Source organism: Mastigoproctus giganteus, chromosome 10 (genome assembly GCF_048544385.1).
Source record: "Mastigoproctus giganteus isolate SK-2022 chromosome 10, ASM4854438v1, whole genome shotgun sequence".
NCBI lineage: Eukaryota > Metazoa > Arthropoda > Arachnida > Uropygi > Thelyphonidae > Mastigoproctus > Mastigoproctus giganteus.
The window spans coordinates 195,787,849-195,810,080 of NC_143584.1; positions in this window are offsets into that span (position 1 = coordinate 195,787,849).

Sequence of the window (22,232 nt, forward strand, 5' to 3'; positions counted from 1 at the left end):
TATTAACACCTCGCATTTTACTAAAGCACATTTTTGGAGGTTACTACCATAAAACAATAAAAACAATTTCCAGTTGCCTTTCTGCTAGTGGAATCTGTTACAAACGGGTAGTAAACTCAATCTAATTGCATTTGCGATAATACCGATAGCTGCAATTGTGGCTTTTTTTGTTATTATGGTGAAATGTGTTCCCTTCACTGAAACCTCCAATCCTATGAAAAACATAAATACATTTCTGGGGAGTTACTACCATAAAACAATAAAAACAATTTCCAGTTGCGTTTCTGCTAGTGGAATCTGTTATAAACTGGTAGTAAACTCCATCTAATTGCATTTGCGATTATATCGATAGCTGGAATTGTGTTGGTTTTTACGTTATTATGGTGAAATGTGTTTCCCCTTCACTGATATAAAACACATAAATACATTTTCAGAATCTTCTTCATTCCTATCGTGTTGCTTTCAGTTGGGGTGATTCCGCGTTCGACTACCATTTCTTGTAAACACAAAGGCGAATCGTGTATAATAAATACATAAATAAATTTTCTAATTATACTCCGGGTTAAGTCAGAGGAGTTAACAAGATAGACAGAATACAAGAAACAGCACCGTATTCAGTAGTCACGGGCTTGAACCCCGGTCACTCAAGGCACGTGTACTTATGCACCCGCGCGCCTGACCACTAGGCTACGGCGGCCCTATAAGCGAATTCGGTTCGTGTTATATAAGATAACGTTCCCCTATTTATAAATCGTGTATGATCGAATTCGTGTAATGCAAACACGTGTTATACGAGAACCGACTATATTTTGAAATGTTATTTTTTAAAAAAAAGAAATTCTCTAGAAATATTGTGTGATTTTTGCTCACTACGGATGATATTTATAGAAAGAAGTAACAAAAATTCATATATAGATTTTATTTAATTTTGTTTTTGTTCAATGTCATTGCAAGGGAAAGTTTTTCCGTGGGAATTCATTCCCACACAACTGTGACCTGTACAACGTAATGGATGACACAATAAGAATTGGTAGAAAATCTAGAAGTTTTCGTTTTTTGAGCACTAATAGTGTTTAAAGCTAAAAGGATCCTCCTTGGAACGAATGCTGTTCTCTTTTTATGATAATATTTTCTTTCTAGGAGCTTCTTGGCAGTGAAGATTGGCTGAAGGTTTTACGCACCGTGAGATGATTTCAGATATATTTCTCACCATCCTCCTCCACTGGCTGTAGTGATGAATATAGCTGTCCATTAGGAACTAAAAGTTGTTTTCCGACACGCCCATTTCTTGAAGCAGTTGCATGACAGATAGGACAGCTGAAAAAATTTCCAAATGTCGTATTTACAAAATCTCTTGCCTAAAAATTGCCAAAGAAATTGTGTTTCTTCCAATGAATGCTTGTATTTCTGAAAGGGTTGTTCTCGTTATGTACAGTAAAATGAACTTGATTATTCTTTTCTTGAACGTCTCAAATGTTTTTTAGTTGCAAGGTTATATACTTTTACCTATGCTTTTACATTTGATTGCTTATTTTTCGAGGGAACTGGTTCTAATAGATTGGAGAGCCGAAAAATGTTTCTCCCATTTCGATGCCTTAAATAAAATTTGAGACTTCTTGGCAGAAACATCCACTCACTGGTATGTCAACAGAACTTTTTCTCTAGAGTGAACTCAGATGGTTTTTGTCTTTCCTGTTCTGAAAACGTCTCATAGAGTGAACAGCTAAAGAGTTTTACCACAGTATGAACTTTGAAATGTCTTATGAAATGTTTGTTTTCCTAAAACGTGTTCCATCTGAAAGGTTTCTGCTCTGCATGTAGAAAAAGTTGATTCTTCAGGCGACTTTTTTTTGAGAACTTTCAAAGCGGATTGGAAAATTGAAATGCTATTCTCCAGTATGACCAATCAGATGGTATTTGAGGTTTTCACCAAGTGAAAATTATTCTCGCAGACTAGACAGCTGAATCGCTTTTCTCTATTACAAAATTTGAGATGGTTTATGAGATTTTGTGTCCATCAGAACTTATCACAGGTTGGATAGCTGAAAGTTTTTTCTCCCTTTTGAATTCTGAGGTGTCTTTTAAGGTTCCTTCCCTCTGAGAATTTTTTATCACGTATCTGACAGCTGAAAGGTTTTCCCCAGTATGGATTCTGAGGTGTGCTGTTAGATGTTTTCTCTGTGAGAACTTCTTCTCACAGGTTGGACAGCTGAAAGAATTTTCACCACTATGAATCCTGAGGTGTGTTGTTAGCTGTTCTGTCTCTGAGAACTTCTTCTCACAGGTGGGACGACTGAAAGGTTTTTCTCAACTGTGAATTTTAGGTGTCTTTTTAGGCTCGATCTCGCTGAGAACTTCTCGCACATCGGACATCTGAAAGGTTTTTCTCCACTGTGAATTCTAAGATGTGTTGTTAGCTGTCCTCTCTCCGAGAACTTGTTCTCACAGGTTGGATAGCTGAATCGTTTTTCTCCACTGTGAATTCTGAGGTGTCTCGTGACAGTTAATTGGTATGAGAATTTCTTATCACATGTTGGACAGCTGAAAGGTTTTTCTCTACCACGAATTCCAAGGTGTCTTTTCAGGGTCTCTCTCTCTGAGAACTTCTCACAGATTGAACGACTGAAATGTTTTTCTCTACCATGAATTCCAAGGTGTCTTTTCAGAATCCCTCTCTCTAAGAACTTCTCACAGATTGAACAATTGAAATGTTTTTCTCCACCATGATTTCTGAGCTGTCTTTCTAGGGTCTCTCTTTCTGAGAACTTCGTCTCACAGATAGGTTTTTCTGCTGAAAGGTTCTTTTATCTGAAAGGTTTTTCTCCACTATGAATTATGAGGTATTTTTTGAGGGATCCTTGTTTAAGAACTTCTTCCCACAGGCTGGACAGATGAAAGGTTTCTCTTCATTACGAATTCTGAGGTGTGTTTTGAGGTTTATTCGCAGTGAGAATGTCTTCTGACAGGTTCGACATGTGAAACGTTTTTCTCCACTATGAACTCTCAGATAGTTTATGAGGCAATGTCTCCAAGAGAAAGTCTTCTCACAGTTTGGACAGCTGTAAGGTTTTTCTCCAGTATATATTCTGAAGTGTTTTGTGAGATCTCCTTGCCATGGGAACTTCTTTTCACACGTGGGACAGCTGAAAGGTTTTTCTCCAGTATGAATTCTAAGATGTGTTGTGAGGTGTTTTTTCTGTGAGAGAGTTTCTTCCCACAGGTTAGACAGCTGAAAAGTTTTCCTTTAGTGTGAACTCTGAGTTGGTTTTGGAGAGAATGACTCGGTGAGAATGTTTTCTCACATGTGGGACAGCTAAAAGTTTTTTCTTTATTATGAACTCTGAGATGTTTTGTTAATTGTCCGCTCTCGGTGAACTTTTTCTCACAAGTTGGACAGGTGAAAGGTTTTTCTCCACTATGATTTCTGAGGTGTTTTTTTAGGTGTTCTCTCCGTGAGAACGCCTGCTCACAGGTTGGACAGCTGAAAGGTTTAATTCCCGTATCAACTCCGGGGTGGTCTGTGAATTGTCTTCTCTGTGAAAATTTCTTCTTACAATTTGGACAGCAAAAATGTTACTGAGCTGAACAGTTTATCATTAAATTGATCTCTGAGATGATTTTTAAGCTTTCTCACTTTCTCTAAGTGAGAACTACTCCTAATATGGACGATCGAGTTTTTCTCAATAGGAAGTGAGATTCTTTGTGAAATGTACCTTTCAAGAGAAACTCATACCATAATTTAGACAGCTGAATGCTTTTTTAGCAAAGTGAAGTTTTAAAGAATTTTATAATTACAATTTCTAAGAATTTTTGAGGAAAGGTTGTACTGCAGAAAGGTTTCTCTCGTTTATATTCTCTGAGTTTCAAGATTTACTCTCTGCGAAAAGGTTTTCCAACAAGTTTTGTAACTGAAATATATCTCCATATCTTGAAGTTACAGATGCATTTCAATTGATCTACCTCCCTTTTATCGAGGAGTGCATGCAATTATGCTGTTATATTAAAGAATCCATCTCAAACTGGGTAAATATGAAGCACTGAAAGTTGATTTCTGTGTTCGTGACGTATCAGATTTACGCCACAATTTCAACCTACTATTGGCACAAAAAAATTACAAATCGAGACTCATCAGATGATATGATTTCTTTCACAGTCCAGTCTTGCCGTAGGGGGCACATCACCAGTCTAATTTTTCGATTGTTTTACAGAGAAAATTGATTTTTGTATAGATCCACGACTAAGAGATCCCTGATTTTTCACTATCGTCTCACTTTTCTTTGCCTAAATTGAATTTTGCGATGCGTTTGTGCACATTTCACCTTCTATTCTGATAAATATGTTTCTTTAAATTCATTCTGTCTCATTCTTCGCATGTTGTTAAACCTTAGACACTAGTTTAGCCTTAACACCTTCCAGCGTGAAACATACATCGTTTTTCAAAACAAGACATTTCAGATTTGGAATGGGTAGAGCAAGTAAAATGCCAATGATAATAGGCATTTAATTCTTCCTCAAATTTAAGGCAACTGGGGGGCGTAATTTAATATTGACGAAGTATCGTTGAAGCATAGTTGTGCGGAGGTTTTCATTGAGCATGTGGGTGGTCGTTTGTTGGATCGACCAATGATCTGCTATTGTATCTTGAATTTTATGTGTTTTTTAACTAATAGCATAACCCATTCTGCCTTGCTATCTTGTCTATCCTTCCTGTACACATTGTCTGCGTGGGTAGCACAGTGGTATCGTCACCGTCCTCCCCACACCGGGTTGAAAAGTCCCGGGTTCGAATCCCGTCGATGACGCAAGGAACTTTAGTGGGCTTTTTTCACTCCGTGGCTGAGTTAGTCGGTCTCAGGCGTAGAGAGCAAGTTTGTTTTTCTTGAGAAACTGGGGTTTTTTCGTCCAGCAAAACAGGCAAATCGACCAGAGAACACACGCAATTTACAGACACGAATACGGGTTAATGTAATCATTTACGGGTAACCCTAATATAGTAATTTGATTTTTTTTTTTTTTTTTTCGGTACACATTGTACTCCGAAAATTCCAGTTCTGCTTTTCTTATATTGTGTTACCACGTCTCTGATGTCCCAACAATAATATCTGTCTTCGATGTTTTGACGAACACCTAAAATTCATCAAATTTATTTACCAAACTTCAAGCATTCGTATACATGCAAGGATACATGCATCTGTTCCTATTCTTAGCTACCCTAACACAACCCATGTGTTTACTTGTACCGCATTGGCTCTCAACAGTCGGTGAAATATCCTGCATCTTGTTTTCCAGGCTGCTGCTCATTCCAATAGGAGCAGTGCTAGAATCACTTTCACCTCTGCCAGCGGCTACTGTTAATCTATTAGTCCTTGTATCCCCCCAAGCTAGCAGTTTTCCGACACACCTAACACTGCCTCGATAGCATCAGCAAACATTCTTGCTCCCTTTCTATTTAAGTGTAGCCCATCCCTGTAGAAGCAGACTCTCCTGTTAACTTTGCCCCTCGCAGACATACCCTGGTCCTGTTCTGCCTATCCTTTTTACATACCATATTCCCCATTTCCCTGTCAATAGTCACTAACAACTACTAGTTCCTGTGGGACCAGCCCATTATTCCTTGGTGGTTGCCGGTATGTTGCGTGATGATCAAGTGCAAGCTCTGGAGTTGATGTGGGCAGCTGAGAGCTTGTTGGGCCCTTCAATTTAGGTCCTTCGATGCCCTCCACCCTCTCCTTCAAGCTCTCATATAGGCCCATAACAAAGCTGAGTTTCCGCCTGTTGGATATCATACAGTTGGATTTAAGGAAAATGTTCGATAGAGTTTCAGAGGAAAATCTGCTGAACAAATTGAAGCACTATGGCATAAAGGACAAGTTGTTACTATGGATAAAGGGATGGGTGAGTGGCAGTAGACAGAGAGTGGTAATCAATGGACGCTGCTCTGTTATTCATGAAGGTACCATTGTTACTGTCACAGTTTGCAATTGGTACAAAGGTTTTGCAAGGTTGTTAATGACAGTATGCTACAGCAACAGGTTCTAGAAATTTCGGCATTTGGACTGAAAAGTGGCAGCTGAAGCTTAATATTTACAAATGCAAAATACTGCAGATGAATAGCAGTATTTGCAGAGTAAAGTACCAACTGTACGGACGAAACTCGGCGTAGACGAGAATAAAAGAGACCTGGGGATAATTGTGCCGTGAGATATGTAATTTTCTGAGCGGTGCAGACAGGTTGGCAGAGTAGGTCATGGGATCTTCTCAATGATATACAGCAATTTTGCGAGCAGGGATAAGGACGTGGTTATCCCTTTGTATAAGGCACAGTGTGCGTAGTATTAGGGTCAGGCGCCACCTGTGGTTTCCCACATCTGCGCCATATATTCGCTGTGAAGGAATACAGTACTACTGTAAATGCCCGAAAAGTGTTGTATATGACATATTGCGTTATGTTGTGTTGTGTGTCCTGGCATTTGGCCGCAGGGCCCCTGGTGGGACTCCACGTTTCCCGCACACACCACTAGGAGGTAGCCAGTCTGCCCATTATTCTCTGGCTTGTCTCCGCCAGGGTCGCCAGAGCTCTCTGGACGGAGACAAAAAAAAAAAAAAAAAAAGGTAGAATCGGGGAAGTACAGAGTGTAAGCAAGAAAGGAGGGTATAGCTAGAAATAGGGAGGATGTAGGCAAAGGTATCCTCCAGGTTATCAATGGAGCAATAAGCGCCATCATTTGAAAGGGGAACCCGGGAAGGACGATAAATAAGACAGGAAGGGAGCCGTGTGCAAGTTGCCACTGAGGAATGAGGTGGCCCATACGCCAGTTGATCCTATCCAGGTTAAGATCGGTTGGTCAGTTAGGTAAGAATCAGATGTTTGGGTTGTTTCTATTTTGTGTTGGCAATAGGGTGCTCCATCTTGTGAAGAGGGCTTGTGCAAACTTGGTAAACTCATAGTAGTAGTTTTCTTCTGTGATGAATAAATGTTCATTTCCTTGAGGGTTATCTTGTATACGAGTAAACAGGATGCTGCGGAGGTCCTCATAGTGTTGACAGGTATATACTAGATGGTTCCAGTCTTCTATTTCACCACATGCACAGTAGGGGTTGTCAATGATTCCCATGGTTGTTAATCTATGGTTTATTGATCCGTGTCCAGTAATGAGGGAGGTGGTATAAAGACCAGGAGAATACCAATTTGGAGATTTAGGAAATACGGCATTCACATACGGTATAAATTTCTTGGTGATTGGGCCCTTGTCGGTAGCAGTCCATCTGTCCTGCCAGGTCTGAAGTAGTAGGATGGCAATTTTTTTCTTTTCCTGCCTGATTTCATTCAGGTTATTGATAGACAGTAGTGGAGGCTACTGTCTATCAATAGACAGTAGTGGAGGCCCCTTCGAATAACCTCCAGATCAAGCGGAAGGACGCCCGCAAGAACCTGAAGGGTTGGGTTGCTATCTGTGCAGCATGCCCTTGTAATAGTAAGAAGGATGGTGCGCTGGATGATTTCCAGTTTACGTTTGTTGTTGTAAAGAGTTGCCCTGCGAAACCAGACCCCTTGTATAAGGCAATGGTCAGGACACACATTGAGTACTGTGTAAAGGTCTGGAAGCCTCATTTTAAGAAGGATATAGCGTTGCTAGAACGAATACAGCGAAGGGCAACAAGATTGGTGAGGGGAACAAAGGGGTAGTCTTAGGAAGAAAGGCTAAGTTCTGCAGATTGCAGCGTCTGGAGAGTAGGCACCTGTGAGAAGATCTGATTGAGCTGTACAAGGTTTTGAATCATATGAGAAGCTCGATGATGATGATGGAATTTTTTCCTCTTGCTTAGATTACGTGCCTGAGAGGTCACAAATTGAAATCAAGAATAGCCAATTGCAGAATAGATGGGCGGAAATTTTCCAATAGCCAGCGGGTGAGTGTTTGCTGGACTAAATTTCCATCAATCGTCGTGGAAGTCGGTAGCTTAAATAAATCCAAGGAAGAATTGGATAAGCATTTGGAGCGAATGCATACTGAAATTAGAAATGTTTCTTTTTTTTTTTTTTTGCCTAATGCTGCATAAGCTTGATTCCTTGCATCTTATGCCTCTAGCAATGCTAAATTGGTAGTTCAAAAATACATTCAAGGAAGAATTAAACAAATCATTGGAAGAGGTGCACGGGTGTGACCTAGGAAGGTTAATTTCGACTGCTGTTATATTACAGTGCTTTCTGGCATCAGATTGAACTACTAATTCAAATAAGACAATGAGACGGACGAGAGTATATTCCTTGAATAACAGGCAGTAACAGAGGTCCATAAAACTCTTAAAAGGGATTCGTGCTTAGTTACCAAATTTTCATCTGCCTGCTAGAATTATCAAACTCTAGCAGGCAGATGACAGAGGTTCTTCAAATCTCTAAATGATTATGTGATAACTCAGTGCTCCTCAAAGTGAGCGATATCGCTCGCTGGGGGTGATTGAATTATCGATGGGGGCGTTACGCGTGAAAGAGGGAGACAAGGGGGGAGGCGATAGGCGTGAAAAGGAGCGGTTGGAGCACCATCAATGATTGGCGGTTACAAGAGTTTTATGGCTTATTTAAAAAAATGATGTGCCAATTATTATTACTGTTCATTATGTCATTCACCATCAGCATTTAGTTGCAAAAAAACTTGGTGATCAACTGTACAATTCTCTACAATCTGTTATTACTGTTATAAACAAAATTAAAGCACATTCTTTGAATGGTCGTATATTTCGAAAGCTTTGTGATCAAAACAATTTGTTTGTTTGTTATTTGGTTTTTAGGAGCATCGGCAACAAAGGCAATCCGGGGATATGCGGTGGTCATTCCCTGACCTTTCCGCATTCTCCGTATTTGGTAGTCACGGGCTGGAACCTCGGTCTAATCAAGAAGCGCGTGCTACGCACTGGTGTTCCTTCCCACCTGGCTACTGAGGCGCGTCATCAAAACATTGAAGATTTTGAACGATTGCTACTTCACTCTGAGGTTCGATGGCTGGCAAAATGCAACTGTCTCAACCTTAGTAATGACCTCAAGAAAATTAAAACTGATATTGGTTATCTTGCAGATTTATTTAGTAGATTCAACTCAATGAACTTACATTTACAAGGACAAGATGTAACTCTTATTAAAGCGAAAACTCAAATTTCAGCATTTATTTCAAAATTAAAGCTTTTTATGTGCAACGTAGGACAACATGAATTGTATCAATTTCCAAATCTGTTGGAAATAGAGAAAAAAGAAAAAAAAAGCTGATGAAACTCTACTAATTTTTGTAATCATCTAGAAATTTTGCGGAGAGATATGTAGGAAAGGTTCGAAGATCTCCTTAATTTGAAAATTCCAGATTGGGTTATAAATCCATTTTTAAATAAGGACGATGGTGAACGTTTTGTAGAAGAAGAATTGATTGAGTTACAAAACGAATTTGAACTGAAGCCAAAATTTCAAAATTCATATCAGGAATTTTGGTTAGAAAAGAATATCCCTGACCATTATTCTGCATTGTGGGGAATTCTATAGAAAACTACTTTCCTTTCCAGCATCATATCTAGTCGAAACCGGTTTCAATGCTGTATCTCAATTGCTGACAAAACAAAGAAATTGTCTGGATGTTGTTAATCGTGGCGATTTACGAATTCTACTTACAGAAATTAAACCTAATATTGATAAACTAATAAATCTCCAACAAACTCATCCATCGCATTAAATATAATTAACTATTTTCATTAATATAATGACTTATTTATGTAATTAACTTTAATTTTTATAACTTAATTTAAGTGACTACGAGGTGGGAAGGTCTCCCTAGCCGAGCGATCACGAGCGGGAATGCAGTAGCACACGCTCTTTGAGTAGACCGGGGTTCAAGCCCCTGAATACAGTTAACCTGCACTGGACTAGCGTGGCAGATTATGGTCCATTTCCCTCAGCATGAATTGTTGAGGAAGCTTCCATCCTGCAGTGGGTTAATAATAGCTGTACTTTACAATTTTATAGAGGTGGGCTAAAAAAAAGCTCTACCGAGGGTTTTTTTACCCAACCTCTTTTTAGCCCACCTAAAAAAAAGCCCTAGCGAGGGCTTTTTTTTTAGGTGGGCGGTGATGCAAAAAAGTTTGAGAAGCACTGTGATAACTGAAAGGTATTTGAATTGGAATTTGTATTAGGTAAACATAAATATTATTAATAGAGGCAACAGTGACGGTCAGCAAACCTTTAGCCATGTCTATGAGAGCATATTGGATACAGAGAAGTCCTTATGGACTGAAGGTTTGAACGTCTCCACAGTTCAAAAGGGGAGAACCAAAAGGCGACATGAGTAATTAGACACCTGTCAGCTTAACTTCCGTTTTAGAGAAAATGAAGGAGTCACTGACTGGCGAATGAAGTAATGCAGGATCATTAAACATGAATGCTTTTATTTTATAGTTACAGCAAAGATTATGTTAAGATTATGTTCTTGTCTCACCAATAACTTTGGATACCGTGATGCAGTAATCACATGTTTGGATTTCAAGAAAGCTTTTTAATACCGTTGCACCTAAAAGATTGCTGTATAAATTAGCGCAATGTGTCATTAAGTTCAAGGTACTAGTTGTGGATAAAGATCTGAGAGGGCCAGAACATAGAAGTGCAGGGTGTTCTGCTATTTCTTGCTTAAAATTAATAAAATATGGTAACCGGATGATGGTAGTACAGAATGACTTTGATAATTGGAAACATTATGTATTAAATACATTTTTTATTTTTTATTAAAAAAAGTATTTAAAAAATAAAAAAATAGGAAAAAATAGATAAAACAAAACCTGGAGACATCCTTATTTTAACTGTTTATCTGATTTCCACATATATATTTTTTTTTTTTTTTTTTTTTATGAAAACCCAAACATAAAACCCCGATAGATATTAGGACCTATAGTACTTAGCACTGTACCGTGCTTGGGTTGGAGGTTCAGAAGACAAAGGAATATATTTGTTGACATTGGACTTGAACTTCTGTAGACTGTAATTTTCAGGAAATACGTATGAAGGAAGGTTGTTCGAGAAAACGGGAGTTGAATGAATAAACGACGAAGATGAAAAGTTGGCTCTTTGAGTTTGAAGTTGGACAGTAAATGGATGTTGTCTGGTGGCTGCACATCTTCGGACTATTTTGAAAGAGACCAGGAATTATATAAGCCAATTCAGAAGAACAGTGCCCATGGAAGTATCTGTAGAAGAGGCATGCAGCAGAAACAGTACGTCTATGAGAAAGCGAGTGGAGAGACTCTGTTAGAGATGAATCATTAATTAACATAAATGCCCTCTTCTGAATGGAATCAAGAAGCCTGAGAGAGGTTTTGGGGGCACCACCCCCAGAGTTGGGAACAATATTCTATGGCTGGGCGGATTTACGATTTATACAAAGTGAGTAGCTGTTTGGAAGAAAAGTAACGCTGAGAGTGAAAGAGAAAATCAAGTTTTTTAGAGGAAGCAATATTTGTAATGTGCTTGTACCAAGAGAGATTAGAAGTGAGGGCAATCCCCAAAAGAGATATATTATCTTGCCTAGAAATCGGAATGTCACCAAAGAGAAGCATAGGAGCAGAAAATTCTTTTTGCAAGATATAAGACAAGACTTGGTTTTAGAAGGATTGAAATCAACTAAGTTGTCTTTACCCCACTGGAGGATTACCTGGAGATCGGCATTTAAGGAATAGATAACGTATATTCAAGAAGTTGAATGCAATGTGCTATCACCGGCAAAACTGTGTATAGGATTTCAAGTCAATGGAAGAAGGTCATTAATATACGAGGGGAAAGAGTGGAGGAAAGAACTGGTCCTTGTCGGACACCAGATTTAGTGGAGAAGTTCGAAGGCGGATAGCCATTTGTCATCACCCTAACTGAACGTACAGAGAGAAAACTGGATAACGAATCACAAAAAACAGTTGGCAAACCATAAGATGGAAGCTTGTTAAGAAGACATTTAGGCCAAACAAAAACGAAAGGCTTTGAGAGATCAAGAGCAACTGCTTGTGTTTCACAGAACTTTTCCATTCAATTAGTCCATAAATGGGTAACATAAGGCAGAATATCACCAGTGGAACGACACTGACGGAATCCCTACTATCAATTGTTGATCAGACAGAAGGTTTCTAGGTAGTTTAAGAGTTGGGGGATAATGGATTTGTCCATTAATTTAGAGAGAGTAGAAGTAATTGGAATGGGACGATAAATGGATGGGAGGGATTTGACACCCTTTTTTAGGAACTGGCTGGTTAGTAGCAAATTTCCAAGCAGTAGGAAACACATTTGGATTAAGAAAGTGAAAAAAGGCGCCAAAGAACAGGAATAAGTTCAGGAGCAGAGGATTTGAGAACAAGTGGAGAAATACCATTGGGACCTGGACATTTTTTAACATCAAGATTCGTCAAAATCCTTCTGACATACTTTTGATGGAAGACCACAGGAGGCATTGAATGGTGGGTGTTGGGAATAGTGGGAGGTGTTTTACCAAGAGCATTAATACAGGAGTTTGAAGAAAAATGGGATGCTAGCAGGTCAGATTTATCCTTGGCTGAAGTGACAAGAGAACCATCAGGTTTGGACAGCGGGAACAGTGATGGGCAAATGTTGCGATCAATAGCGTTGGCAAGCGACCAAAATGCTAGGCTACCATTAGGGCAAGAAGAAAGTTTTCTACTCTTAGCCTGTTGAAACTCGAATTTGGACTGATTAATAACTCCTTTACAATTGTTGCGAGGTTTGGTGTAGGCAGAAAATGAAACTGAAGAATTAGAAACAAGCCAATTACGATATGCAAAGTTCTTCTCTTGAACAGCCTCAGCCCATTTATTGGAAAACAAAGGTTTAGACATCAGAAGTTTTGAAACTGTAATCCGACCAAAGAAAAGAAGAAAAGAAATCTTGCAGGTCATCCCATTTTGCATTCTTGTAATGCCAAACAATACAAGGTTGGGAGTAGATTAGGAGGTGATTTAAACACATTTGCATAAAGTTGGAGGGCTTTAAACACATTTGCATAAAGTCTGGATGGATTTAAACACATTTGATTATATTTAGTTCTTATTTCGTACCCTAGATGGCGTCACATGCTTACCGAATTCTTTTTAGTTCGTATTTTAGTCCCTAGGTGGCTAGGTATAGTTCGTATTTTAGTCCCTAGGTATATTTCTCTATTTTAATTTTTCTTCTCTCACATTCAGCATTACAGGTGGCAAAACACCATGTCTTCTCATAGTTCATTGGGTGTTATTGTATATTTTCTTTGGTACATTTTTTTTTAATTAGAGCCTTTTTATTATTATTGAATATCTTCTCATATTATTGTTTTTGTGTAAATATTATCATCTCATATTTTTTAACCTTTTATTATTGTCTTAACTTACGTGTGTAAACCATTTTATTGACACATTTCCTAAAATCCAAAAACTCGAACATCAAAAAAATTTCTGCTTTTTAATGAACATTTTTAAAAAAAGGTACATCTATGAACAAACAGTAACATTTTCAGAACACGAACAGCCTTTTTAATAATCAAAAAGGCACAGTCTAATGAAATGGGAATAAATGAGCATAACGTTCAATATAACTCTTCCTTAACTCTGATATCATCCCAAGTACTGCCTGCAGAATATTATAAGGATTAATTTCTGGTTCTTTCTGCTGCAAAGTACATCTAGCCATAAAGTCTGTTACCACGTTATACGGAATCAGATGTCGAACCATATACTCGTAGGCTTCTTGAAATGTGATATCACTGGTGGTGAACTGCCGACGTTGTCGCAAACACTCGCGAGCGGAGTCCAGTACTTCCATCACAGATTCTTGCATCAAAGTGAATAGCTTAGTTTCATTCCCAAGCACAGATACAAACTCGTCAACATAGAGTATTTTTTGTGAAAGAGGCTTACATTCACTCAAGTCGAGAATAAAATCGCACAACTCACCATTGGAAATTGTAGCACGACCAGCTTCTGTCTCAATCTCCAACCCGCCTGTAAATGTAATAGTTTCATGTGCACGACCCCGAACTAATAGTAATACTTCAGGCCATTTTAACATTATCTTACTCCATTGATCTGCCGTTAGTTTTAGATAACACGAGGCACATTCCAAAACAATCGATACTTCGAAATCAAGCAGGAGAACTCGTAGAATAGTGCTTGAGCTGAGGCGACGAAAAAACACATAGTTCTTCTTTGGAGCAGTACTCATCTTAGCAGTTGCTGAAAAATCACAAATGTAACGACGGAACGTATAACAGTCATATATAAAGCAGTCCCCAACCCAGATATGCGACTAATAATATTACTCAAGAAGAAGTGTGTCATCGGAAATTGCCTAATAAGGAGCTCTTACTGGATGACGTACTATTTTGGAACAGGTTTCCTTTTGACAAAATAGTCGGATCGATGACCTAAAAAGGCGACCCAGTTACACTCTTACAGGATGTCCGTACTGTTTCGGAACAAGTTTCTTTTTGACAAAAATAGTCGGATCGATGACCGATAATGTCGTAAGGCTACTGGAGAAACTTTAAAACGCGACCCCAGTCACAGAATCGTTACAGAAAAAAAAATGGACACTTGGAAGTGTGATGATGATTCCATGGAGAGTGAAGCTGTTAGTCTTGCTGAACTTATTGAAGCTGAAATACTGTATACGAATAGTGTACAGTATACAGAGGTGAGTGAATTTCCTCCTATTTTATCACTTTTTATTTTAAAAGTGATAAAAATACAGTTTTTATAACAATGTTTAATATTCATTTTCAGAATGCAGAATTCTTTTCATTGTCTCCACGTGTCGAGACTTCATGGATGATGGTAAAATTATTCACGATGCGCGACTAGTCACTGAAGAAAAAATGCTGATAGCATACAGTGTTCTTGAAGGTACAGAAGCCCCATATCGCAAAGGAAACGCTGTAATAGGGTCCTTTGTTGCTTCTTAAGGACGAATTAAACTGTATAAAGCCATCGCACCTCTAGGAGAGCGTTTAATTTATGCAGATACTGATAGTATGGTATTCTCATATAAGCCAGGCGATACACTTCCATCTACAGGCCACTCACTAGGTGAACTAGTAGATGAATTGGAAGGTGACATTATTTTAGAATTTGCTACTTCAGGACCCAAATCGTATTCGTCCAGAACACGCTCGGGCAAATCTGTAACAAAATGTAAAGGCATTACCCTAAACGAGAACAACAGCCGACTCGTAAACTTGGATGTAATGCGATCAGCGGCGATGGGTGAACAGGTTGAAGTGACAGTTCCTGTACCATTCAACGTGAAACGTGACAAATGGCAGTGCAAGCTACTCCATACATCGTTAACCAGGCGGTATGGTTTCACATTTAAAAAGCGCATAGTTGGAGAGGACACCCGTACATTCCCATATGGATACTTCCGTGAAAAACACAATCAAAAATGATTCGTCAGTTATAACTCTGTCACTATGTGTTCCTTTATCCACCCCTTCACATGTGTCGCGGCCGGTGGTACTCAATGCGGTAAAACTACCTTCATTCTGTCCCTTATTAAAAACAGCAAACAGCTAATTTCACCCCCTCCGGAGAGAATAATTTACTGCTACTCGGAAGAGCAGGACCCCTTCTTACAGTTCCCGCACATTGAATTCGTAAAAGGTTTGAAACTGCCCGAAGTGGATAGATGTGTCAGAAATCTAATTATAATCGACGATCTCCTACACGTTGTGAGAGACAGTTCCGAAATTGCTGAAATATTCATTAAAGGAAGCCATCACAGGAACACAAGTATCTGTCTTCTCTCCCAAAATTTGTTCTGTCAGGGTAGTCAATATCGGACCATCAGTCTTAACTCCCACTATTTAATCGTTGTTAAAAATCCCAGAGATTTCCAACAAACATCTCACCTAGCCTCGCAAGTATTTCCCGGGCGTTCGAGTGTTCTAGTCGATATTTATAAGGAGGCCACAGAAAAACCGTTTTCATATTTATTACTGGACTTTCAACAAGATACACCAGAACAATTACGTCTGCGCTCATGCATATTACCGGAGGACGGCCTGTCGATCGCATATGTACCTACATGGCTAAAAGGCTCCGAAAACATAGTGACTTCATCAGGTTTTTGTCTGGTGCCAGCCCCAAGCAAGCAAATACAATTTTGAGACAGGCATCACATTCTCAGGTCACGGTTTTGTGCGAACTGTGTAAGAATTTACTAAGAGGTAACATACCACTCACCCCCCAAGAACGCCTTAGACTGCAGCGCAAAAAGAAACTGTTGCGTGTTCTAGCGGATAAAACGGTCCCCTTCACACGGCGACGGAGACTTATTACCCAGCAAGGAGGAGCACTGTTTCCCTTACTGGGCAGTCTGATAATTCCACTGATAACATCGCTAATAAGAAAATGAATGACTCGTTCAAAAAATATTTACTACTGGCACCACCAGAACACCAACGGATGATTTCTCTGGACGAAGAGATGTCCGAAATTCTGAAGAGACAGGACATGTCGATCGAATCCAAGGTGAAGGCTTACCTTCAAACATTGCAGGCTTTTCTGGGGCTGAAGAAGAAAAGAGGGCCTCCGGAGGAGGCCCTCGTGCTCCCTCCCGCGGCGGCCGGAGAAAAGTGCGCGCCCAAACGTGCAAGGAAGAAACCGTTGATTCTGACGTCTCCCCGTCGCTTGAGAGGAAGGAAAATACAGTGGGTAAGCATGTAAGTAGACAATTTTTTTTTTAAATTTGTTTATTTAAATGATTGATTACATCTAAAGTGGCAATAATATCATTGCCCCACAAATTTTTACAATAACATTCGTTAACAATCTGTCTCATAGTAATACCGCGACATCTATGGGTTAAAAAGAAAACACAATGCAGTCCACAAGCTATAGATTCCCGATGTTGTATTACAGTCTTGTTATGAGTCCACTTGCGACTTTGCCTTTTCAGAAATGCCGCAAAATCTTCGGGCGGGGGGCGGGCAAACGTGTCGAAGTAATCAGCTTCTTCTTCTCCGAGGTAAATAGCTATCCAATAGGTTCCTGGTCTGTCGGAGGGATCGGTGTTGACAACGAGAAGAACAGGTTTACTAAGAATGTTTGTAGGCAGTTCGTCGCGAGCACATACACTTATGGGGTAATCTTTAACAACACTTTCCAACAAACGTGCTATTTCTTTAGTGTTCATAATCAAGAAGAACGGATCTGTCTGTTGTCAGCGAAACCACGTTCTCAAATTCACTGTACAAGACACACGTGACGTTTTCAGGCAATGGTGAGGAAAATTTAAGTTCGAGACGTACGCTCCCCCGCCTCAGTGCACTAACGTGTTCACCGATGGCGTTTTCGTCCGGTGATAGGTCAAAACCATACAATACATTACCGACTGAATACTCGGAATATGACAAATCGTTTCCGGTGTCTTCCGTCCATTTATTTAATGAAGAGAAGAGTGACAGATACGATCTCGTATACTGTCCTGTCTTGACGTCAGGAGTCAGAGGTATTGACGGGTGTGCGGAAGATGCTTCCTAAACCGTAACCTCTCTGGGTAGAGGGCCCAGCGAAGTAGGGGTTCCCCCCTGCTTGCATTTAGTAATGGATGTATGCATTCATCGTTCACGGAAATGGAGTTTAATTGTAGTCTTTCCGTCACTGAACGGCACAAATTCAGCGCTATCTGTATGCACTTGGATGGTAATGGTATGGAACGTGCTTAACTGGAGGGGATAATAATCTAAATGCGAGAACTCTCCGTTATTGGAAAACGATACGACACGTAACAGTGGTGCTTTCGTATCGCCTACAATCTGATCCTCAATTAGATTACAATAGACGAAATAGGAACTGACACCTCTATATATATCTGCCTGGTACTTAGCGTAAACTCTACCTTCTAAGTCTCTGCCTAGTTTTTCGAAACCTAACATTTTTGGGAAGCGAAGGTAAACTGAAGGATCGATTTCGATAGATACTATACCTATGGAGTTCACGTTTGCGTCGAGTTGGGGTGCCAGCTTCATCATGGCGTTAAGCACCTGTGATATACTTTTGTAGCTCCCTCGTGGTAGTTTACAGACCTGAACAGCTTCTGCTTTCACACACCGATATGTGATCGTTCTATTGGATGTTTCTTTAGGCATTGTGATTTCCTTCTTGGAAACCCACTCGCCGACTTGATAATTTCTGAAAATATGGAACCCTCCTTGATCCTCGCTAAATGTCTTATCGAGACCTATAACCCGTGTAAAAACTTTAGAGATTTTCACCATACCCTCGTTCTTCACCCTTAACGTGAACTGTTCTTTCGCTCCGTCTGTTTTCACTTTCAGTTGAATGTCACTGTCGACAGAATTAACATCATCGATAAGTTTTGAGGAAGTGGTATACTTTTCTTTTAATACTGTCATCATTCTGACTTCTTTTTTCTTTTTGGGGTACAGTGAGAATATGTTCCATCCATCGGAGATATTATCCCATGAAAGAGGGAAATGTACTTCGGCTAGTGCTACTTCCCATTTGCCCGAGAGAGAAACAACATTAGGCAGTTCCACTGTGAATTGTGACTGAGAATTTCTGGGATGAGATCCATACTAGCATTACCGGGTAGTGTAAGGAAAAACATCTTGTGAGCTGACCCAACTGTTGAAGCTTTGTGGGTAGCCTAACCATTTGACTAATAACTGACGTTGTCCTCTAACTGTCTTTTGTTTAAGTACCTTTTCGATGGGGTAGACGTCAGGGGGAAGAATATCGTCAAAGTTAACTTTCTGTAACTGTGTTTCGTAAAATGTTCCTTCTATCTGCTCACCATCACGGCCTGTCACACTGTACACAACAGGGTTACGCTTCAAAACACGTGTAATAGTAAACACTTCTCTCGTCCAATTCCCCCAGTAACCTTTGCGAAAAGGGTGAGACCCGCTGCTCAAAACAACTCTATCTCCGATTTTAAATTTCGGTTTCAGGGTTTTGGTATGGCTGTGGTAGAGTCTATTATACACTTCTTCTTCGTTAGCAAGAGTGACTTTTACAGGGGCCATACCTATAGAACGATGGGTAGTACGATTATACGTAGCCACAATATCGCCGAGTACGTGAATATATTTCTGACTTTTGGAATAAGCAATCCATTTATAAATTTTTTCTTTCAGTGTCCGAATGAACCGTTCGGCAATAGCTGCCTTCTTTTCTGATCTTGTTGTATAGAAATTGATACCAAGGGAATGGAATAACCGACGAAGAGGAGCATTAGTGAATTCTTTTCCTTGGTCGGTGTTAACACAAAATGGTGTTTCTTCTTCGAAAATAGATTTGAATGCCTGCACCACCTCGTTGGCTTTTTTGCTTTTCAGTTTTCTGACCCAAGAATATCGCGAGAAGCAATCCACACAAACCAGAAGGTAACCATATCCATCGTTTGAGTCGGCGAGAGCTGACAGGTCACCCAGGTCACATTGAAAAGTGTGATTAAGTCCGGGAACTATAATTTGGTTCCTCCGAAAATTAATTCTTTGCTGTCGATGTCTCACGTAATTAGGTTGACTAGCTAGGAATTCGCGCACAACATGTCTTGGTAATTTAGTATGTTTTTGAAGAGCATCAATGGAACTGAAACTACCTATTACTTTAGGATTATAATAGTCTGCTAACATTTCTCTATCTCCACAGGTAGGAATGGACAGTGTCGAAGACATCGCACTACTTATATTTGTCATCATCCTGATAGTGATTATTATTATCTCGGAACAGCAGCATGAGGATGGGAGGATGGAGTGCTTCCACACATCTGAAAATGTTACTGTTTGTTCATAGATGTATCTTTTTAAAAAATGTTCATTAAAAAGCAGAAATTTTCTTTAATGTTTGAGTTTTTTTCGGCACATAAGTTAAGACAATAATAAAAGGTTAAAAAATATGAGACGATAATAATTACACAAAAACAATAATAAAAAATATGAGAAGATATACAATAACAATAAAAAGGCTCTAATTAAAAAAAAAAAATGTACCAAAGAAAATATACAATAACACACAATGAACTATGAGAAGACATGGGGTTTTGCCACCTGTAATGCTGAATGTGAGAGAAAAAAAAAATTAAAATAGAGAAATACACGTGGCGCCACCTAGGGACTAAAATACGAACTAAAACGAATTCGGTAAGCATGTGGCGCCATCTAGGGTACAAAATAAGAACTAAATATAATTTTCACACCAGCGCTCGTGGCACAGTATGCAAATGTGTTTAAATCCCTCCAGACATTATGCAATTGTGTTTAAAGCCCTCCAACTTTATGCAAATGTGTTTAAATCACCTCCTAATCTACTGTTGGGAATATCCATGAGATAAAGGCTCCATTGGAGAAGAGACAATCATTTTTGATCTGAGCTGCGTAAAGGATCTCTCGCTTCGACCTTGTACTTAGAAGGGATGTTTGTATGAAAAAGATCAAACGTGTTGGCTGTATGGTTAGGATTGTCCGGCATCCTTGTAGGTAAATGAACAATCTGTGCAAGGACATTAGTAACTGCAAAAGTCTCAGCATCTTGTCCAGCTGGGTCAGTGTGACTAGAAAACGGAAACCAGCTGTAGTTGTGAACATTAAAATCATCAAGGAAAATTCCCTCACTGTTAGGAAAGTTGGACTGGAGTAAGTCAATTTGCAAAGAGAGGAAGCAAAGAGCTCCAAGTGATTAGTGCAGCTGGGAGAACGGCAGAGAGAACAGATGAATTTGACACAATGAAGTAGAGAGATTTTAAACCAGAGAAGATCGAAAAGAGGATTTTCCAAATTAACAAGTCTCTGACAGGGAATATCGGACGGATATATGCAACATTACCAGCTTTGAGGCGAAAGGAACCATACATCGAATAATTTGGGGAACTGAGATGAACAGTAGTTGAATATACCGATAACTGAATTCTGTCAGAAAAATTACATAGGGTTTGGCAGACTGCGAGTGGAAATGGACATCGTTGAGATTAGAATTGAGACCACGTATATTTGTGAAATGAACTAGGAAGTGTTTGGAAGGTTTAGGTCTATTCGCAGATAAACTTACTCTATTAGTTTGACAATTCATGGTGTATTCAATAGAGAGAAAAAGTGGGTGGGACATGATGTATGAAGTACTGAAATTTTTGGATATGGCGTACACGTGGTAAGAATATATCCAGATCCTTGACATAACGTGGCGGCGCCAATGCCCCCCCACATACACTCTACTCGGACTTCCTCCAGTCACTATCTGGCACAGTAGAGGTAGCAAGATTATACACTATATGATGCAGAATTATTCTAAAGTAAACCAATAGGTTCAGTCCAGTGTACCCTAGTGGCCGGGCCATGAACACTGGTTTAGAGCTGTAGCCTCGAAATGTAAGGAAGATTTGTTCTCGCCACGATGTTCACCATAAACTCAAAAGCCATCATTCATAATGTATGATGGAAGAGATGGGGAAGGGTTGACCGGAACTCAGGTCTGGAGACTAAACATGGGTTCCACCACTTCAATCCTCCAATAAGCAAAGTGGTGGTATTGCACCGGTTGACCAGAGATTCATCTACCACAACTGGAATTGACTTTGTTTTAATCCATTTTACTGCAACTTATTTGATTTCGTTTTAGTGTCGTATTTGAAGTAGTCTGAATCCTCTCTCATATCCCTAAATACATTAATAATGTCGCAGATTTCCATTGCAGTATTTAACAATTTAACTTTTCTTGTTTGAAAATATTCAAAGAGTCTGGTAGTTAAAGACAGCAGTTTACCTGCAGTAAAATTTGCGATCCGGAAAGGAAACATGCATATGCTATTTTCGTAATTGGAAATAAAGAGTTCATGTTAATAATAATAATAACAATAATGTGTTTGCCTTTTTTGATGAACCATCCTTGTGTTCTAATTTAATGGTTTCGAGAGTTGAAACAATTGGTTCAATGAAACATTCCGTAAATCCCAACGAGTTCCCATAAAGTCTTTGCTAAGGTTACAATTGAGTTTGGCTTCAATTCCGTAATAATATTTTTAGGTAAAGCAGGATTGCTTTTTTGCAGAAAAAACGTGCAAACTTCGGAAAAAACATTGAATGCATTTCGGATATCAGCAACTGCAGTACAGACGGATAAAAATTATTTAAGTAGTGTGTTTTCGATTGTGTATATAAAGCTTTAGGTTTTTTTTTTTTTTTTTTCTTAGAATCGCTAGAGCAACTCGA